Source organism: Hesperophylax consimilis, chromosome 18, assembly GCF_061612785.1.
Source record: "Hesperophylax consimilis isolate HC1 chromosome 18, BYU_Hcon_1.0, whole genome shotgun sequence".
Lineage (NCBI taxonomy): Eukaryota > Metazoa > Arthropoda > Insecta > Trichoptera > Limnephilidae > Hesperophylax > Hesperophylax consimilis.
The window spans coordinates 14,284,169-14,304,161 of NC_142853.1; the positions used below are offsets into that span (position 1 = coordinate 14,284,169).

At 33.1% G+C, this 19,993-nt stretch overlaps 2 long non-coding RNA genes across 2 annotated transcripts; both read right to left on the minus strand.

Moving 5' to 3' along the window:
• Positions 1-5,075: 5,075 nt before the first annotated feature.
• On the minus strand, positions 5,076-9,683 carry LOC149415406 (uncharacterized). Its single transcript, XR_016303757.1, has 5 exons — positions 9,335-9,683; positions 8,969-9,076; positions 8,543-8,710; positions 6,989-7,145; positions 5,076-6,415 (listed from the first exon to the last, which is right to left on the minus strand). It is a non-coding gene; the product is annotated as an uncharacterized LOC149415406 (long non-coding RNA).
• Positions 9,684-12,175: 2,492 nt separating this feature from the next.
• LOC149415407 (uncharacterized) lies at positions 12,176-18,939 on the minus strand. The gene is made up of 5 exons (XR_016303758.1): positions 18,028-18,939; positions 15,662-15,776; positions 14,408-14,572; positions 13,856-14,012; positions 12,176-12,733 (listed from the first exon to the last, which is right to left on the minus strand). It is a non-coding gene; the product is annotated as an uncharacterized LOC149415407 (long non-coding RNA).
• Between the last annotated feature and the right edge of the window lie 1,054 nt (positions 18,940-19,993).

Here is a 19,993-nt window from a genome sequence, read left to right on the forward strand (position 1 = left end):
AACCACGGCTTTGAGCCCACACCAGTTTCCTTAGTAGTCGATTGTATGAAGCCATCCATCGCCGATTTGATGACTTCACCAATCTCCTGGGCACATCTTGAAGGGTCCGAAGTCCGAAAACAAACAGCTGACCACGGAAAAGCGTTGAAATGGGCCCGCATACCGAACCAATCTGCTGACCTATAGTGCCACACTTTTCTCCTCAGCCTCTCATTGGTTGGTCTGAGGCTAACGGGGATTGATGTCGTCACTAGGCAGTGGTCAGATGATTCCAGAGGCGCTGTGACGTCAATCTTATAACCGTGTGGCACAGTAGTTAAGAATAGGTCTAACAGTCATTGCTTGTAACTACTGTCAAATTTTGCTCTTTCTTTGTTTTTCAATAATATAATAATAAAAAAAAACAATTTTCATATAAAATAACAATGACTACACGTTCAAACTCCAAGTCCACCAGTAACTTTAGTCCGGAACTACTACAAATTCTGGATAAAAAGTTCGACGACTTTAAAGTTGAATTCCTAGAAAAATTGTTTGCAGACTTTAAAAAAACTATAGTTGAAGTTATAAAAAAGGAGTACAAGGAGGAAATTGAAGAACTTAAGAAGAAAGTAACACAATTGGAAAGACAAATTGAAAACAGTGATCAATATAATCGCTCAAACAACGTTATAATAAGTGGTATTCCGGAAAACAAAAATGAAAATGTTTATGACATTCTATCTAAAATCGGTGCTGCAGCTGGATGCAAAATCACCCGAAATGAAGTAGACTTCGCCAGCAGAATTTCCCCCAGAATAAGTCGTACCGTAACAAATGGAAAACCGAGGAACATTGTTGTAAAATTTACGCGCAGATATCTTAAAGATGAAATATTAGCTGCAATAAGGAAGAGAAAAGGGATGTTTGTTTCAGAATTGCAGCTTCCTGGAGTCAGTAGAATTTACATTAATGACCACTTAACCTCTAAAAACCAACATCTTCTAAAACAATGTCGAGATATAAAAATGGAAAAAAAAATTCGCTACTGCTGGGTAAAAAACTCCAAAATATTCGTTCGTGTAAGTGATTCAACCCCTATAATGTTAATTTTTGATCAAGATGATGTCAACAGACTCTCCAAATTGAAGACACTTCAACCTGCCTTACAAACGCAGGCCCCTTTAGAAAATTAACCTTACATGTCAAATATAATCTCTGGCAAGGATGGAAATATCTGAATATTGTACACAATTTGTCATTCGTTGCAACACACGAATTATCACCATTTTTTAAGTACATAATACTACCAAATACTTATGAAATAATGTTAAGTCATAGTAAAATTATTATTTTTAGGGCTTGTTTACAATTCATTAATCATGTGAATATGTCCATAGATATACCTATCAATCTGTCAAAACTAAAGCCTCTTGGAATCATAGACAATATAATTTACCATAAACAAACACATAATTCGAATGTTCAAAATTGCCCCCAGTCACAAAATAATTATTTTATATTTATAAAATATTTTCCAGCCAATTTCACAAACATAATATATAAAATGCTTAACATATATTTTAAAAATGTGCGAGGTCTTCCCACAAAATCTCATAACTTCTTAAATCAGGTCCTTTTGAACAATTTTGATATTTATCTTATATGCGAAACTTGGCATAAGGAATTTATCCTTGAAAATAATTTTTTTTTTTTACAATATGTACGAGTATTTAGAAAAGATTGTGATTAGGTACTCTTATTTTTCTCACTCTTAGTATACTGACAGATCTTTTAGTTTATAGCAAATACTTAACCGGTTTTTTATCTTTGTATCAGTCTATTGCAATCGCTACAAATGTGTATTATTATTGTAAACACGAAAATGTAATGTTTTGGATTTCTAAACTTAGGATCCCTTTAGAATTTTTAATTTTTTTAATACTATTATACATTTTTCAATACCAACATTTCAATTACCTAGTTCTGTCAAAATCTGATACCATATACAAAATCATTTACCACAAACAAACAAAAAATTCTCATGTTCAAAATTGCCCCTTTTCATTTCAATTTTACAAAAAGACATATTTAATAATGCTTAATATATACTTTCAAAATGCATTCTAGCAAAACGGCAATAACATTTTACTATCAAAATGTTCGTGGTTTGAAAAGCAAATTAAATGATTTGCACTGCGAAGTGCTCAGTTGCAATTATGATTTAATTTGTCTTACTGAAACATGGTTAGACTCCTCAATCTATGACCATGAAATAGTAGATGATCGATATAATATTTACAGACGAGATAGAGACACATCGAGTTCTTTTAAAAAATCAGGTGGTGGAGTTCTAATAGCCATAAAGAAAGAAATGATATCTATCACAGTCCCAACACACAGCTCAAAATTTACAGAAGATTTATGGATTAAATTTAAATTGCATGAAACATCTAGGCAAACCATCAACTTATGTTTGGCGTATTTGCCTCCAGATATACCAATCGAAAATTTCATAGATTTTTTCGAAAAGTGTCAAACAACATATAATAATTTATCATCAGAGGATGTAACAATAATAATGGGTGATTTTAATGTACCATCTATTCAATGCCCACTAAATGTCAACGAAATTCACACCAGACCAGTCATATATAATAGCCAAAAATCAAAATCCTTAGTAGACTTTCAAAATTTGACTGGACTTAATCAGTTCAATCATGTCTCTAATAATATAGATCGAATTTTAGATTTAGTGTTTTCCAACCATCACCTGGAAATTCAAATTGCTTCACATGTGCTATCTAAAGTTGACTCCTATCATCCTCCCATTGAGTTCGATTTTCTAATGTCTAAATACAGACCCTTACCCACCAACCCAGATCACATCAAATATAACTTCAAAAAAACGGACTACACTAAATGCAATGAAACGCTATCACTAAATAACTGGAACGATCTTAATACTTTGAATTGTAATGATTCCCTACTACATTTTTACAACTTATTATGGCTATCAATTGAAAAACACACTCCGCGCTTAAGAAACAGCAACAAAAGGTTTCCAATTTGGTTCAGCAGTGCTTTGATCCACCAACGTAGAGAAAAAGAAAAGTTTAGAAAGAAGTGGAAAAAATACAAAAATCAATGTGACTATGACAGTTTTTCCATCTTGAGGGCTAGAGTAAAATTATCCATACGTACCTGCCTTAAAGCCTATGTAGATTCAATAGAAAATTCTCTCCCTAACAGTATCAAAAATCTGTCAACCCTCATTAAATCGAAAAGAGTTTCCAATTCTCTCCCAAAAATCATGCATCTCCACGAAAATTCAGCAACAAATGGCAAAGAAACATGCGAACTCTTTTCTACTTACTTCTCTTCTGTATTTAGCTCACCATCTAATTCTAAAAGTGACTCTAAACTTTCTTTCCCACTCTATAATTATCCACTATCTCATATCAAAATAACCCTAGACGAGGTCAAGGTGAAGTTGAACACTCTCGATATCAATAAGGGTTCCGGTCCAGATGGTATTCCTCCACTATTCATTCGAAATTGTGCAGATCAACTTGCAGCACCTTTACACAAATTATTCGTCAAAAGTCTGAACGAAGGGGTATTTCCAGATCTGTGGAAAGTTGCCCACGTCATTCCGATCCATAAGTCTGGCAGTAAAAACGATGTAAAGAACTACCGTCCTATCAGCCTTTTATCTTGTTTTGGCAAAATATTTGAGTCCATTGTATATAAAGACATATTTAATCACGTAACACACATACTTAGCCCTTTCCAACATGGCTTTGTAGCTAAACGATCCACAAACACTAATTTAATCGAGTATATGGACTTTCTGTGTAAATCAATGAATAATAAAACACAAGCAGATGCCGTATACACCGATTTCAGTAAGGCTTTCGACAAAGTTAGTCACCCTATCTTAATGAATAAACTGGATAAAATCGGCATACACGGAAATCTGCTTCGTTGGTTAGAATCATATTTATCAAATAGAAGTCAATTAGTTACTGTTAACGGTTTTAACTCTTCCCCAATATTAGTTACGTCGGGCGTTCCACAAGGATCACACCTTGGACCCTTGCTTTTCTTAATCTTCATCAACGACCTTACATGTAAACTCCACTGTAATTTTTCTCTATACGCTGACGACCTCAAGATATATAAAGCAATTAAATCTATGGAAGATTGTGAACTCTTACAACAAGACCTTAACACATTATCTGCCTGGTGTATTGACAATGAAATGGAATTGAATATAGCTAAGTGCAAAGTTATAAATTTCACCAAGAACACCAACAAAACTCTATACTCATATAGCATATGTGGTCACAATCTGGAAACAGTTGAATCGATCAAAGATTTAGGAATTATATTCGACAACAAACTAACGTTCAACCAACACATAGAATACATTGTAAATAAATCAAATAAAGTACTAGGTTTTATTGTAAGATCAACTAAACTGTTCAAGAACTCTAATAGCCTGATAATTCTATTCAATTCGTTAATCCGTAGTGTTCTTGAGTACGGGTCAACAGTCTGGAATCCACATTACACGACACAGATATCCCGACTTGAATCTGTCCAAAGAAAATTTACACGGATTTTGTCTTATCGATCAGGTGTCTACCATCTTCTAAATGGGTATGAACAAAGACTTACATATTTCAAATTAGAGAGTTTAGTTAAAAGACGAAATATAAATGACCTCTTAATGCTTTACAAAATTGTGAATAATCGTGTTAATAGTAACTTAGTCAATCAAATCACTTTTTACGCCAGGCCCAAATATACTAGAAATATGAACATATTTTGGACCGAAATTTTTGCCAATAACACTGGATATTTTAATCCTATGTCTAGAATGTCTCGATCATACAATGATCTTGCTAAAATACACACTGTCATAGATATTTTTGCAAATAATATAACGTGTTTCATGAAATATCTCCACGATTTCTGTACTTAAAAAAAAAAAAGAAAAATAAATAAATAAAAAACTTGTTTAGTGGTTTAGAATTTTTTTTTAATATGTACTCTTTAAATTTTTCTACTTATTTTGTGCTTCAATCTTTGTAATTAAGTTTTATGTTTTTTATAATAAATACTGTTATTGTTTTACATGTTTGCTTATGTGAATGTGCAAATGTGATGCTGCAGACACATTAGTCTAGGGATATTTATAATTGTACTTTTTTATTTTGTAAACCATAATTAATGTTTTTATAAATATCCTGTTTGTGTCTCGAATAAATAAATAAATAAATAAATAAACAGATTGGAGCGGTGAGTCTGGACATCAGGAACCCTTGTAGGCTTCTGAATCAATTGCTCTAATCCGTAGCAAATGGCAAAGGATTCCGCCTGTCGGCCAGCCGAGTCCGTTGGGCCTGAGAACTTCAACCATGGTTTGTTATGAACATTGAAGTCCCCCAGAACAACAAACTCGGCCGAAGGGTAGTGGGGGAAGAGATCATCAATAGTATCGCTCAAATGTTTGATGAGTTCGAAAGTGTCTGATTCGCTATGGTTCGGTGAGTGGTGGTGAGTATGGTTCGTACTACTAATTAATTGTAAGTTCTTACCTACGGTTTTGTAAATTAGACCACCGTTTTCGCAGTAGCTAATAAATAATTTTATTTTTTTATTTTTTAAGGTTATTAACAAAATCATTTGTTTCCGCTAATGCGTTATAGATTCAGTACCTTCATATAATATATTTTTTTAACATATTTTGGGGGATCTTAGTCTTTTGCATAAAATATTTTCGATATGATTTGACCAATTGAAATTGACATCTGTTGTACGTAATAATATGGGTACCCTTTTCTGTATAGTATGTATGGTAATAATATGGGTACCCTTTTCTGTATAGTATGTATGGTAATAATTATGTTCCTTATTCCTTTTAAATTGAGGTAATGTGTACAACCCACAGACAAGAGTCGTGTAGCAGCTTTGCCATAATGCTCAAAGACAGAACCCTCACGTTTTAGACTGAGTACCTATTATCAATTAAAAAAAACCGATGCCACTTTGCTTTTAGGAAATTTATTTTGTATTTAAATGTATTAATTTCAAAATGGCATTATTTGTAAATGTGTAAATGATCAGTATTTCAGTGGTTCGCTTGCCATTGTGAAATTTATTCTTATCAATATTTAAAATTTACATTAAAAACATCCATACGATTTTTTTGTGTCATCTTACAAATAAATCTACTCGTCTCTTCGTATCTGCTGGTGATTTCAGAGTCACGTAGTCAAATTGTGGATTCGTGATTCTGTAGGTCGTTTAGGGGTTAAGATTTCCACTGCGTCTGGGGTATAAATCACCCCATAATCAAACAGAGCATTCCTGCGGAGAATGTTTTTACGGCAGGTTGAGACGATCACTATGAAGAAAAATGATATTCCTGGAAAAAAGAAAAGCCAATTTAAGGATTGTTAAACGTTTTCAAAATGAACACTTTCACACTACTTCACCGTAATTACCTGCCTTGATTTATGAGCTAAGATTTTTAAAATCTTATTGCAGGTTTGTGTTGAAAGTTGATTTTTAAAAGAAAATTTTAATTATTTGGTGAAACGCATATTAAGATTCAGTTACCAGATGTTTAAATTCATTCATTTCGCGCGAGTATTATTACGATATATATGCCATATGGTTCAACGAAAGATCTGTAACATAAATTGCAAAAAAGTTAAGCAGATGTTCACCTCATTATAAATAAACTTATAGATCCAAAGATTTCTGTGTATTAATAAATTCTTATTTAAATTCACAATATGCGTATAGTGAACATATCGCTGTAGTACATATGGCGTTAGGTTGGGTGTTTATTATCAGCGCCTTGGCTTCTTGGCTCATTGGTACGTCGGCACTCAGAGCGGTCTTACTAAACCAGCCCCGAGCACAATTCAATTCTATTTATTACATAGATAAAGAGCTAATATTATAATTATTTTGATAATTTATAAAAAAATACCTGTTTGAATTCCGCTTATGTAGAGCATGGCAACTCCGTAGAGGTGTCCTGCAAATACCGTGTAAATAAAGGCCACGTAAAGTAGGAAACAGGAGTTTAAAAATATCTCGAATGTAAAGGTGAGAATCATCCAGACTAAGAGGAAGGTAGCCCTTTTCTGAAATCAAATAAAATGCATACAAAGAACATCATCAGAACTCAAAACAAATAACTTCATCTGCAAATCAACTGATTAAAACATGTCGCATGTGGTGCATATAATTTCACAACCTTCCGAGCTTTGCATTCCTTTGCCTCTTTATTGAAAATTGCCAAGAAACATCTTGATTATAGAAATTAATATTCTCTGAAGTAATATTTGGGTTTAATACATCTAAATTAGAGATGTGTGTACATAGTTGTGAAGCCACGTTTTACAGGATCATCATCATGAATAATTAATAAAAACACACAAACTGCACTGAAACAACAAATAATTTTAAGGGAATCGAACGTTTGTTGAATCTGTCTCTTATTTTACGGGGGCTATCAGAAACTTTTAATATGGATTCAATGGAAACGCATAAAGCGTGCCTGTAGGATGCATGTTCAAAAAAGAACATATATATTATTAAAAATAAATAAAATGATTAAACAATCCAGTTTTCAAAAACACGTGATCCAAATTATGTCCTCTGCGTGCGAACTGTATCTAAATTTCTCCAATAAACGATGAACGGTGATAATCTCGAGTGATCATAAGTTGCATGCAACTTCAACGTTATATAACGGGTTATTATTATTGTTTAATAATACCACAATACTATCACCTCAGAAGACATGTGCTGCTGATGTTAGAGGAAAGATTACATCACACACTCAAAAACTAACTACACACAACATTCATTTTTCAGAAGGTCATGCACAAACTACAAAAATATATTTTCAGACGCCAATATTTTCCATTTATCCTCGTTATATCTCAGTTATTTTCATAAAAGTTTCTTAAATTTTTTTTTATTGTGTTTTTTGTATGTAACATGAATTATATGTGGAAACTTCACTGATTAATGCAACATGTAAAGTCCCGAATACAATAAAAAATAATAAAGTACCAACGAAAAATGTGTTTCGAATGTCCTTTCTTAATGAAAAGAAGGCACAGATACCTGGAGAACCAGGAGACTGCCAAATACTCAATGACCCATGGTGAAACTGATTGTACCTTGTGAACCTGATTGAACCTGTTGAAACTGATTGAAGGTGGTGAACCTAATTGAACCTGGTTAACCTGATTGAACCTGGTGAATGTGATTGAACCTGGGGCACCTGATTGAATCTGGTAAACTTATTGAATCTGGTGAACCTGATTGAACCTGAATGATCCTGGTGAATCTGATCGAACCTGGATAATCTAAAGGTGATCACCTCTTAACGTAATAAGGGGAAACATGGGAGAAAGCATAATGTGTCTACAGCACTCTACAGCCTGAGTTACAGGATGTAAGCAGACTGTCTCGATTATCATCACATAAATAACTAGTATAGAGATTAATGCAGTTAGAAAATATGTACCTTTTTAATTCCAACCAAAAGTAATGTTCCCTGCAATATTGGATAGAAACCAATTACAAATCTTAACGACATAAGTAAGTAAAGAAGGACTCTATCACTACGATTTATCGATAGATACAAGACAACAAAATAATTGATGTTGTAAAAGAGAACCAGCACTCCAACTATCTGAAAGTAAAAAAAAACACATGGTTAGTTGTAGATTGTCAGTAGAGTTGTAAGATCTTTTATTGGTGAACAACGAAAAAGCATTTAAATTAGGTTTTAGAGCACAATGGATCTAATTAAGGTTATATTATATTCATATATATATATTTCCGATGTCCTGTAACAAAATTAAAATATTGTTTGTTGCTTTATATAAATACCGGTGATATTTATATAACCAGATACAATGGATGTGACGTTACTTCGGTTTATTTTTACCAATTGAATCCAAGCGATGATTTTCGCTCCTAATTCAACAGAACAGCATCCACAGCAGGACCTCACATCAGGTAATGCCATCATTTTGTATTTTATATATTTCAGGAACTAAATACCAAAAATTAAAAACGGAGATTAGAGATTAGAGAACAAAATACCAGAAATCAATACTGACTAGTTGAAAGAACAGCATTTCAAAATAAAACTTTAACTGCTTAGTATATTAACTAAAAACAAATATTATATTATTCAATTGAGATGAAGCGATATAAAAAAACAAGTTATTCAAAATGTTTTCTTTTCACTATCTAATTAAGAAATGTTAACCGATATGATAAAATCGTTTTGAATAAAAGATTCCATTACCTTCAATTGTCGTTTATAATCCTCTCCATGTATGTTCACTTGTAACAAAAACTTTATGAGAATAAAGTTAGATGATAATAAATACGACTCATAAAGGAAAACACATGATATACGCACAGCGGATAATAAACTAATGTTCAATTATTTATCATTGAAGCTTAGGATGAAACTATTTATCAACTCATTTCTGCGAATATTAACTTAAATACAATGCAAGAGCACAACTTTGCTCGCCGCAAACAAAATTTTTCACAACAGCGATATTAGCAACGAAATCGTTTGATAGCACACAGTTCACAAATGTTTATGTTATGTTCCGAGCAGAATTGCCAATTCATGGAGAATTCCCCAAATCGCGGGGAATTTATAAGATTTTCAAAAATTGGGTATTTTACGGGTAGAACCTTTGAGGGGAAATTGTATTTGTAATTGTAAGGAGTATGAGCATTTCTTATCAACCATGTTGGAAAAAATATTTACAATAATTGTGAATAATTGAAAGTCCGTAAATCACTTGACAATTAAAAATAAGAGCTAATTTCAAAGGAATTTTGTTACATTTTGGCGGTAAAAGAATTTATGGGGAATTTAAACATCCATTGTGGGTATTTTAGAACAAGTGCATTGGCAACCCCCGTTCCGAGTTATAAGTCATCTGGGGTAACTTCAGAGATACATTCACGAACAGTTTATATTTAGTCAGGAATTGCTCTCTGGAAAATTATCGACAGACAGTATTTTATCTATAATGTATGATTCCATATTCACACACTTTTAATTACAATTATGCATTAACCAACATGGATTTGTTTCCAGATCCACTGATTCCAATCTTCTTGACTTTTGTGATTACGTTTGCAAGAACTCAAGAAATCAAAAAAAAGAACTCAAGTAGATGCCATTTACACAGATTTTAAAAAGGAATTTTATAAGGTAAACCATTATATTCTACTAAAGATGCTTGATCGTATAGGTATCCACGGTGATCTATTTAGATGGCTTAAATCTTACTTGGAAAAGTGAACACAGCTAGTACTTGTAAATGGGTATGAGTCACCTTCCATAATTGAAAACTCAGGTGTACCCCAAGGGTCCAATCCTGGCCCTCCGCTTTTTTAAATCTTTAGTAATGACTTTGGCCCCATATTACGGTGCCATTTTGTTTTATTTGCTGATGATCTCAAGATTTACCGTAAAATTTCCACTGATTCTGATCAAGTTTTGCTTCAAGAAGATCTTTACACACTACATAGCTGGTGTACTCAAAATGATATGTTTCTAAATATCGATAAATGTTACAAAATAACCATGACTCGTAAGAGAAGACGAAATTATCATCCATATTTCATTAATAAAGTTCAATCAAATGCAGTCACCACTATTAGAGATCTAGGAATCACCATTGATTCAAAATTTAAGTTTGTTTACGTATCTATAAAATGACGGGATTTATACATAGAATATCGAAACCGTACAAAAATTATAATCTTATCACTTTCCCCTCCCCATACCTTTCAGCCCCTTAAGACTGTTATCATTTAAACTTGGACTAAATGCTGTACTCCAGCCAACGATGCCAATACTTTAACTTTACGACCCTGGATAAAAAAAGACAATTTGCTGACTTAATATGTCTATTCAAAATTATTCATGACAAGCTTGAAACAACTCATTTTCTGAGCAACATTTTTATTAAAGTTTCTAATAGACGTAATCTAAGGAGTCAGAATATATTCTATATACAATTATTTAAGAACAATATTGCATACTTCAATCCACTGTCTCGTCGAATGTGTCGTCTGTACATTTTTTATTGAACGTAACTACATAGATATGTGTGCAAATAGTCTCGCTTATTTTAAAAAGCAAATTAGCAATAGATTGTGAATGTTTGTTTGTTTTTTAATTTTTTTTTTTATTTACTCTGTTTGTTTTCTGTTTTTTTTTTAGCTTTTGTTTTTTGGATCATTTATTGATGTGTATGTTTTGTTTTTAATTTTTTTGCCTTCTTTGCTCTTTTTTTGCCTTTGTTCACGTTTTGCTGTTTATATTTTTTTTAATACATAGTGTATAATGATACTTAAACTGTGCATGATGTGAACATTTTTAAATGAACTGTTGACATCTACGCTTTTTGCAGCGCTTATCTAATGACTTTTTCATGTTAAAAGTCTGTAAATGTTCCTAAACAATAAATAAAATAAAAAATATTGAAAATCATATAGAAAATTAATAATCAGAGAATTGGAAAGAAGAGGCATTTTTATTCCATTATCATTTACAGTCTTTTTTTTTCAACGCTTATAAATAAGATTTTCTTCAAAATATCGGTAATTTGTCCATTTATACTATTCTCTGTCAAACCAATTGCACTATAAAAGATATCCTTAAATCGGTTCTCTAACAATTCTTTGTCAAATCGGACAATTCCAAGATGCTAAATATGATTCAATTTTCCATTTGGATTAATTTTTTTTCAATGCGCAAAATATTGTCAAATCTTGTGAATGATATTCACGGATATCTACGGAGATTTATGGATATCTGTATTAAATGTGGAATAAACAAATCAATTGTAAATAAACGGTAATAACAGCATTATTGATTATCACGCAGTTGAGTCTGGTTGCGTTTTTGGGTTGGGAAGGGTTGGCTTTGTTCGAGTTAGGTCGGGTTGGGTCGGATCAAAATTTTTCATATTTTTTAAGATGGCTATTAAAATCCATAAACATCCGTCTATCCATATTTATTTTATAAATATCATCAGATATTCATAGTAAATATCCATAAATTTCCAACCCCACATGACCCGACCCAACACAACCCTCCCCAAGCCAACAACGCAACCCAGCCCGACCATGCGATATACAATAAGGCGCATTTTCGCTTTTCGCAAAAAAAAATCCCACGTTGTCTCCTCGGAAGTCAAAATGGCTCAAACTCCGCGCGCCCGTTGAATATAATTGAAGAGGAGTAAAATGGGATCTACGCAAATATCTACCTTACTGCGATGAAAAATGTAAGAAAATGATTGTTTAAATTATCGAGCATTATATAGATATGTATTATATAGATTTTTAATTGTAAAATAAATAATTTTTCTTTACATAAATAACATGATGGCTCTCTGTGCTCTAAAAGATAATTCTGTAAATATAAAGAATCTCCAATAAATATTTCTTAGTCATGTCACGACAACATCTTTTAGTGTATCTTGTGGTGTATCCAATGCAGCATAGTCAAATTGTGGATTCGTGGGAACGAGTCCTTTCCGTCGTTTAGGGGTTAAGATTTCCACCGCGTCCGGGGTATAAAGTACCCCGTAGTCAAAAAGTGCATTCCTGCGAAGGATGTTTTTACGGCAGGTTGAGACGATTACTATAAGGAAAAATGATACTCCTGTAAAAAGAGTTTCTAAAATTAATACGAATAAAAATATATTGAGATTTTACTTTTTTTCAGCGGAAAGGGATTTTTTTTACATTACAGAGGTCCTGAGGAACATAATTTCCCTCGAGGCTAATTTAAACTTTTGGGATGCTGTGTGGAGGGTTTTTAAGGAAAGGAAGTAGGGGATGAAAGAAAAAGGTATGAGGGGTGGGTGGGAATCTGGAGGTCAGTGTGTCCAGGAGTGACGAAGGTTTGAATTCATCCTCCCCACTACGATGCAAGGTCGAGAGAGTCCTTTGAGAGGTGAAAAGATCTATCCAGACTCTTCAAATCCAGCCCGCCACACACTAGGTGGGCAGACACAAGACACTAATACAATCCTCACCCCATGAACCCGGGCACCCCTGGTGAGTCACCAAACAAAGCGAACCACTTGGGGTGACCTGTGATAAAGGTATTGGTTAACAAATGAATGGTTCCTAAGAATTGGTGATTTAAATAAAAAATGTAAATGTTCGTTTGTTCAAAATCTTAAATCTCTGAAAGATCTTCACCGATTGCTTTGAAATTCTGACACAACGTTGCATTCGAATACGCGTGTGTTTTTATATACCTATATTATACAGATATCACATGTGACGGTAAAAGCATGCCTTTTTGAGAAACAGCGCACTCTGTTGGACTTAAAGACTTTCATCTGCACAAATAGACTGAGCCACAAAAATGCGTGGCGGGGTCCAGCTAGTAAGTAATAAATAAAGATAGAAGATGTTTCTTTCATCACCTGTATGTTACTTGAGATAGTAAATATGAAGGTACATTGGGTTAATTATAGTCATTTGACTATCATTTTGCCGTCCCAATCCTGTGTATAATATTAATGGAAGATCATCACAAAAATTATCAGTAATTATTAGTACTACTAAACCCACAACTTCATATAATATGGATTTGTTTATTCATCCATGTCTAAAAACATTGGTGCTATCGTTCGACGATCGAAAATTGTAAATTTTTACCAAGGTAACAGATTTTTTTTATAATTCGATAAGAAATTTTGCAACGTCATTGCATTAAAATTCTTTCTACCATTCTACTGAAAATCACTCGAAGTAATTAAGAGAAGTTTACCTATTTGAATTCCGCCAATGTAGATTATGGTAGCTGCATTTCGGTGTTCACCGAAGATCATATGAAGGACTACGTAATTCAATATCAGAAGACTGGTTAAAATTATCTCAAATATGAAGGCAAGAATTAACCAAATCAACAGAATGCTTGATCTTTTCTGAAATCAAACAAAATACACTTAACATCAACTCAATATAGGTCACTAATTTTAAAATCAACTCTCAAAGACATCGCAAGCACTTAATTCATAATCTGACGACTTCATACTCCCAGTAGCAATAATGACCAAGTGGAAGCAACCCAAAAGCAGACCAAGCAGAGATTAGAGCAGACCAAGCAGGACGAAGATGGCGAGAGGGCACAACCGGTGGAATTACCGGTATCAGAATTGATATGTCTCCATATCCCACAAATAATAAATTAATTAATTTGATCGCGAATGTAGGTAGTTGATTAATATAATATCCGAGATAGTATCGTAACCTGACATTGGACTTTTTAGAAGCAAGCCACAGATAAATAATGTATATTATGTAGGTAGAAAATAAGTACCTTTTTAATTCCAACCAAAAGAATCGTTCCCTGTAATATTAGATATAAACATATTGCCAAAAAAAGTATTTTGTGTAATTGGAAATAAGTTCTATCAAGATACGCCGATAGCAGAACATGAATAAGAGTTTCAATGCTGTAAGCAAAAATCAGTCCACCAGTTATCTGAAAGCAACAAGGCCATGATGAAAGAAAATAATAACGGATTCCAAATAATCCCAAATAATCCAAAGGGGTGATTGCGGTTCTACTTAAGGATAAGGTATTGGCCTTAACCTTAATATTATTAACGAATTTTAGTTAACTGCGATTCCCGTTCTCTCGGACGACAGCAGAATTTTCATTACCGTTATCGCCCCTCGCTTCGCGCAAACGCAGTCGAGCCGCTCAAGGCATATAAGCCGCTCACAACAAACTCAAAAAACCAAATGAAGAGTATGAAAAAAATGTGACTAGTGTATTCGGGCCTTCCCATCAATGTTCAAGAATTTAACTTACATATTTGCTAGTTGGGAGCAACTGAAGAGTGCTTGTTGCACAAAGTTATGCAGTTTTTGGCAGTTTATAAGAATGTTAAAGAAGACATTTGTTTTTAAATACTTGGTTCCTATAAAGGGATTGCTTTCTATTAAAAACCTTTAGAAATAAATTGCTACATATGATTTAAGATTTTCACGGCCAAAAGTATTTTTGCTATTTGTTTTTGGGGTATTATGCCGTGTTGCGCTAACTCCTTCTTTAGCCAACGTTTTGAACAGCATTGCAGTGTCCATCATCAGGGCAGATGTGTTATTGTAATAACTTAAAAAAATAAGTTTAATAATTTTAATTATTGTAATAACACATCTGCCCTGATGATGGACACTGCAATGCTGTCCGAAACGTTGGCTAAAGAAGGAGTTAGCGCAACACAGCATAATACCCCAAAAACAAAACAAAAAAATTGCTACATATTCGATAATTGACACTCTACTAAATGGACTTTATGTTTTCACTTGTCTGCATATTATTGAAAATTAATTGATTGCAATTGTCTAAAAAAAGATTGGTCGTTGATAATTCACTGCCTTTTGTACTAGTAGTGTACGAAAGATCATCATAGTCGACCACTTTCATCCATTGTTCGACGATAACCTCTCTCAGATTCTCGGGTATTGTTACTCATATTGGTTTCAACTTTTTCATGGCCAAGCATTTCCATTGATTGTGTCGGGCTGAAATATAATTTGATGGTCTATTGGTGAAGGACATTACCAGTTGAACCCAAGCGATAATTTGAGCTCCCACTTCAACAGAAAAGCACCCGCAGCAGGATCTCACGTCGGGTAATCCCATCATCTTGTATTTCAGAAGTTTCAGCAACTAAATACTACAAAAAACACACATCAGAGGGCGAAATAAAAATATTCGCAAATCAGGAAATCCTAAAGTATTATTGCTTTGTTCTTCTTTCAATTACAATTAACGCGTAATTCCGTTCTGCTCATTAAATTGTATTTTCTCCCCTTAATACAACACTAACGTAAAATGACGTAAGACTAGTGGTTGCTTTAACTGACGAAGGAAGGGTACTTTAGAAAATGCTTGACAGTTTGAATAAACATATCGATAAACCTCATTACTATATTACTGATAATTTGATTTATCTTTAATTTAATCAAAATTGTGTTCCTAAAATAAATATGTTTTAGCGAGGTGTCACGTAATCTTTTATGTATCCACGAGCCAAACATTCTCATATCAAACCGCACACAGTTAATGAATGTCACATAATTACTCAATAAAGCTACACCTACTTTATAAATGTTATTTCTTTCTCCATGTCGTTATTAAAAAAAACAGTAGTGGTAAATTAAGGGGTGACACCATCTTGAGATTTTCAATAAATCGAATTTTTTGTTTTATCTAGATAAATTGACCATACTTTTAAGAATATTTTAAACGTTTAATCATTTCAAAATTATTCCCGAAGTTGTAACAATTAGAACTAAGTGTTGCAGAGTTGGCCCAAAACTTAGGTAGGGATCGGACGAATATCTGTAGTCAACACGAGCCCAACAGGAGAATAAATATGCCAGAAAATTGAATAAAGCTGCTCAAAACGAGTCGGAAGACATCACGGCAACAATGGATGACATCATGTACGGTCGAGGAATTTAAAACTACTTTCTTCAGACTGGTTTACAAGATATCTCAAGATCTAAAACATAACATCTATTCCTTATAATATTATATAAGATGACGCTTAGGCTTTTTTGATTGTATGCTACGTTAATAAGTTATAATATTTATAAACTCAAAATTTCGATAATTTTTTTTTCAAACAGCTGTCATTTCTACATTTTTAAAAAATTTATCTCCGCGAAATCTTAGCTATAACTTATTTTATAAGAAAAAAATTATAAGTTTTTTTTTAAGACGTTGCCTGAAATAGAAAATAAACACACCATTTGCAAGGATTTTCAAAAGAGGATCCCACTTGATGACTTATAACTACTAAATATATAAGTGTTAAATAAAAAATATTTTTTTAAGTTTAATAGCTACGTCAAAATTAATTTCATTTTATACCTATTTTTCCGAGCGCCAAGATGTTGTAACCCCTTAATCAATGCGCACTCAACACTCCACTAGTGAACACAATTCAGATTCACATGAACACAATATGTAATTATACACCACACCACCCATAATGCATATAATCATTCCAGATATTTCATAGAGACGTATCATGTCATTGGTAACATCCTTTTCTAACTATTCATAAAACCTTGTGAACTGTTTATTCTCATTTTGTTTATGTACGATTTGTATCGAAAATAATAAAATAAAAATTAGCTGCAAATATATATAATGTTGTTTTTGATCTGATTCGCACACAAAGAGTAATATTCACACGTCGTTTATGCAACTTCTATTTTATTTGATCTTACGTTGCACAGATGTTTTATTTAAAAAAAGCTATAGTCATACATTTTTATTTGAATAATTGTATTATAGGTCAACTGCAGATTGTTTGGCTTATGTTAGTTCTTTGTCAAATATAGTTGTATATTTGACAAATACTATAGCCAGGGTTGTAAATGCATATATTCTAAAATTAAGAAAATTCTACGTAAGTTAACATTAACATAACGATTTATAAAACAAACGTAGAATATCTTAGAATTTTAGCCTAAACCGATTTTTTTATAAAATGTTATGCAAGTGGCCTACATCAACTTCTTTAAATAAAATATACGAAACTCGGTGATGTTAAAATTACACTGATTCCAGGTTAGCGATACGATGTCTAGACAAACTATCTTTAATTTTTGGACATTTTAGCTACGCATTTAAGGTAGTTGACACATTACGCTATACGCATTATGGCTTGGCCTATTTCAGCACATCGCTCGCCATACACTACCAATGGGAATGTATAGCGAGCGGAATGCTGAAATAGGCCAAGCCACGAAAGTATAGCTCGCTTGCAGCGTGGGTCACAGCCTTAACATCAATTTATTTATGGCAAATTAATTTAAATAAAAAAAACATGAAATGAAACATTTTATCAATATTTTACGCAATTGTTTAACTTGCTTGATTAAAATGCTCTGATAAAAATAGTATTCCTTTACCTTCTGTAAAAGGGTTCGCTTTTAAATTCTCTCCTTGTACTTGGCACGATTAATTCATTTGAAACACGACATACGTACAGCGGATTACAGACCAGTACACAATACTTTATCATTAAAACATACATAGAATACAGAATAAAAGTGTTTTATCAACTCATTTCTGTGAATACTAGCTAATCACAACAACAAAACTGTGTCCGCAGTGAACAAGGAATTTCAATAACAGTGATAATAATTGTAATGAAATGATTTGATAGTAGCACAGCGAGTGGTTTATTTATGGTAGAAGAGTTGTTATGTTCCAAGTCAGCTGTGGTGACGTCAGAGGTCGACTGCCAATTGCCAGGAAAGATGTTGCCGGACTAAAAACTACTATTATGCAGTGGTGAATGATTGGGAATTGTTGTTAAATTGGAATTTAACCAGTTTAGCGGGGTTTGGTATAAAAGTAATTTCAATCTCCAGCACCATACCGTAAACAACCATGGAATTACAAACATTAATGTTAACAGTATGTTTTATTGATATTTTTCAAAACAATTTTGACGTTGTCCATTTGGACTCAATTATCTCAAGTATCTCTCTACCGATTTTATAATTCTATAATTACAAGAAAGCCGATTTGAATCAGAGTTCCTGCCTGCATTAAGTATTTTCGGTTCGACTCCTACCTAACCTTCTTTTATGTTCAACTAAATCGACAATAATCGTACGATTGAAAGATGTAAACCTTTCCTACACGTGCTTAGTAATAATAATATTTGGATAATTTATAGCACCTCGAGGGCGCTGTACAGTATATAATACATTTCTACAATGATTTATGTTTTTGCTAATCATAGACTAGCCAAACGATTATCGATTTACAGATTTCTTCAACCGGTTTGTCGATCACTAATACAAAGCTATACGTGCAATGCATTTGAACGTACATATGTTATTATTCTTTTTTATATTAGGTTAGGTTATTTGTTTATATAGGTAATTCACGAAGCCCTGTGATGGTTGACGGAACACTGGGAGAAGAAACCTTGATATCTGAAAGAGAACTCGCTTAGCAAATCGCTCGAACCAAAAAGTGTACCGGTCGCTCCGGGATAGGAGTTCTCCTGGCTACGGTAGTACAATCGTATAGTATCGTTTAATTATGATAGCGGATTAGAAACTACGATGGTAGGTTTCCCGATAAAATGGCAATTGCCTGTGGGATATTATTGTCAGACAATAAGCTTCTAGAAACAGAGAATTACCAACCCTCGGGTAATGAACAGTGTAGCTAAATCGTAAGTACAATCGTATCGTATCGTATAATCATGATAGCGGATTGGAAACTATTGTCGATAAAATGATAATTTTATTATGTAGATTATTTTATATTGTTGAAAGTTTGTAAAAATCGTCTACATTGAAGTAGGTACATAAATAGATATAAAACGGTTTGATTGGTGGGAACCTAACGTGCACCTAGTAAAATATATTCTATGAAAACTTGGATAGTTCCCTTTAGAAATTTACAGATGGCAGTACTTCTATTTGTTGCTAGCACGTGAAGTTAGTGCACAGAGAAAAATGAGTATTGCTAATTTATCAAGAATCTCTTCAAATTATTGGAAATCCGGGAAAAAAACGGGATTTCAGGTTCTTATTATTCAGCGGTTTCCTGATATTTTTTTGTAAAATACGATTGTATTATCACATGTGTTCATTAAAATCCTAATGTTTTCGAATTTCGTCATTATATGTTATCGAGGTAAATGCAGGTGCATGCATACGTGTAACGATATATTAAAATTACTAAAATTTTATTAGGAAATGGCATGCATCCCGTTTTTAACCGGCTACATTCATTTTTCTCCGTGTGTGCGCGACATACGTCGGTGTTGATATATTACATTCAATTTCAAAGTATTTTTTACCTCGTAGTTCTCTAATTTCGTCCGAGCTTTGTAATAATTGAATCTCACAA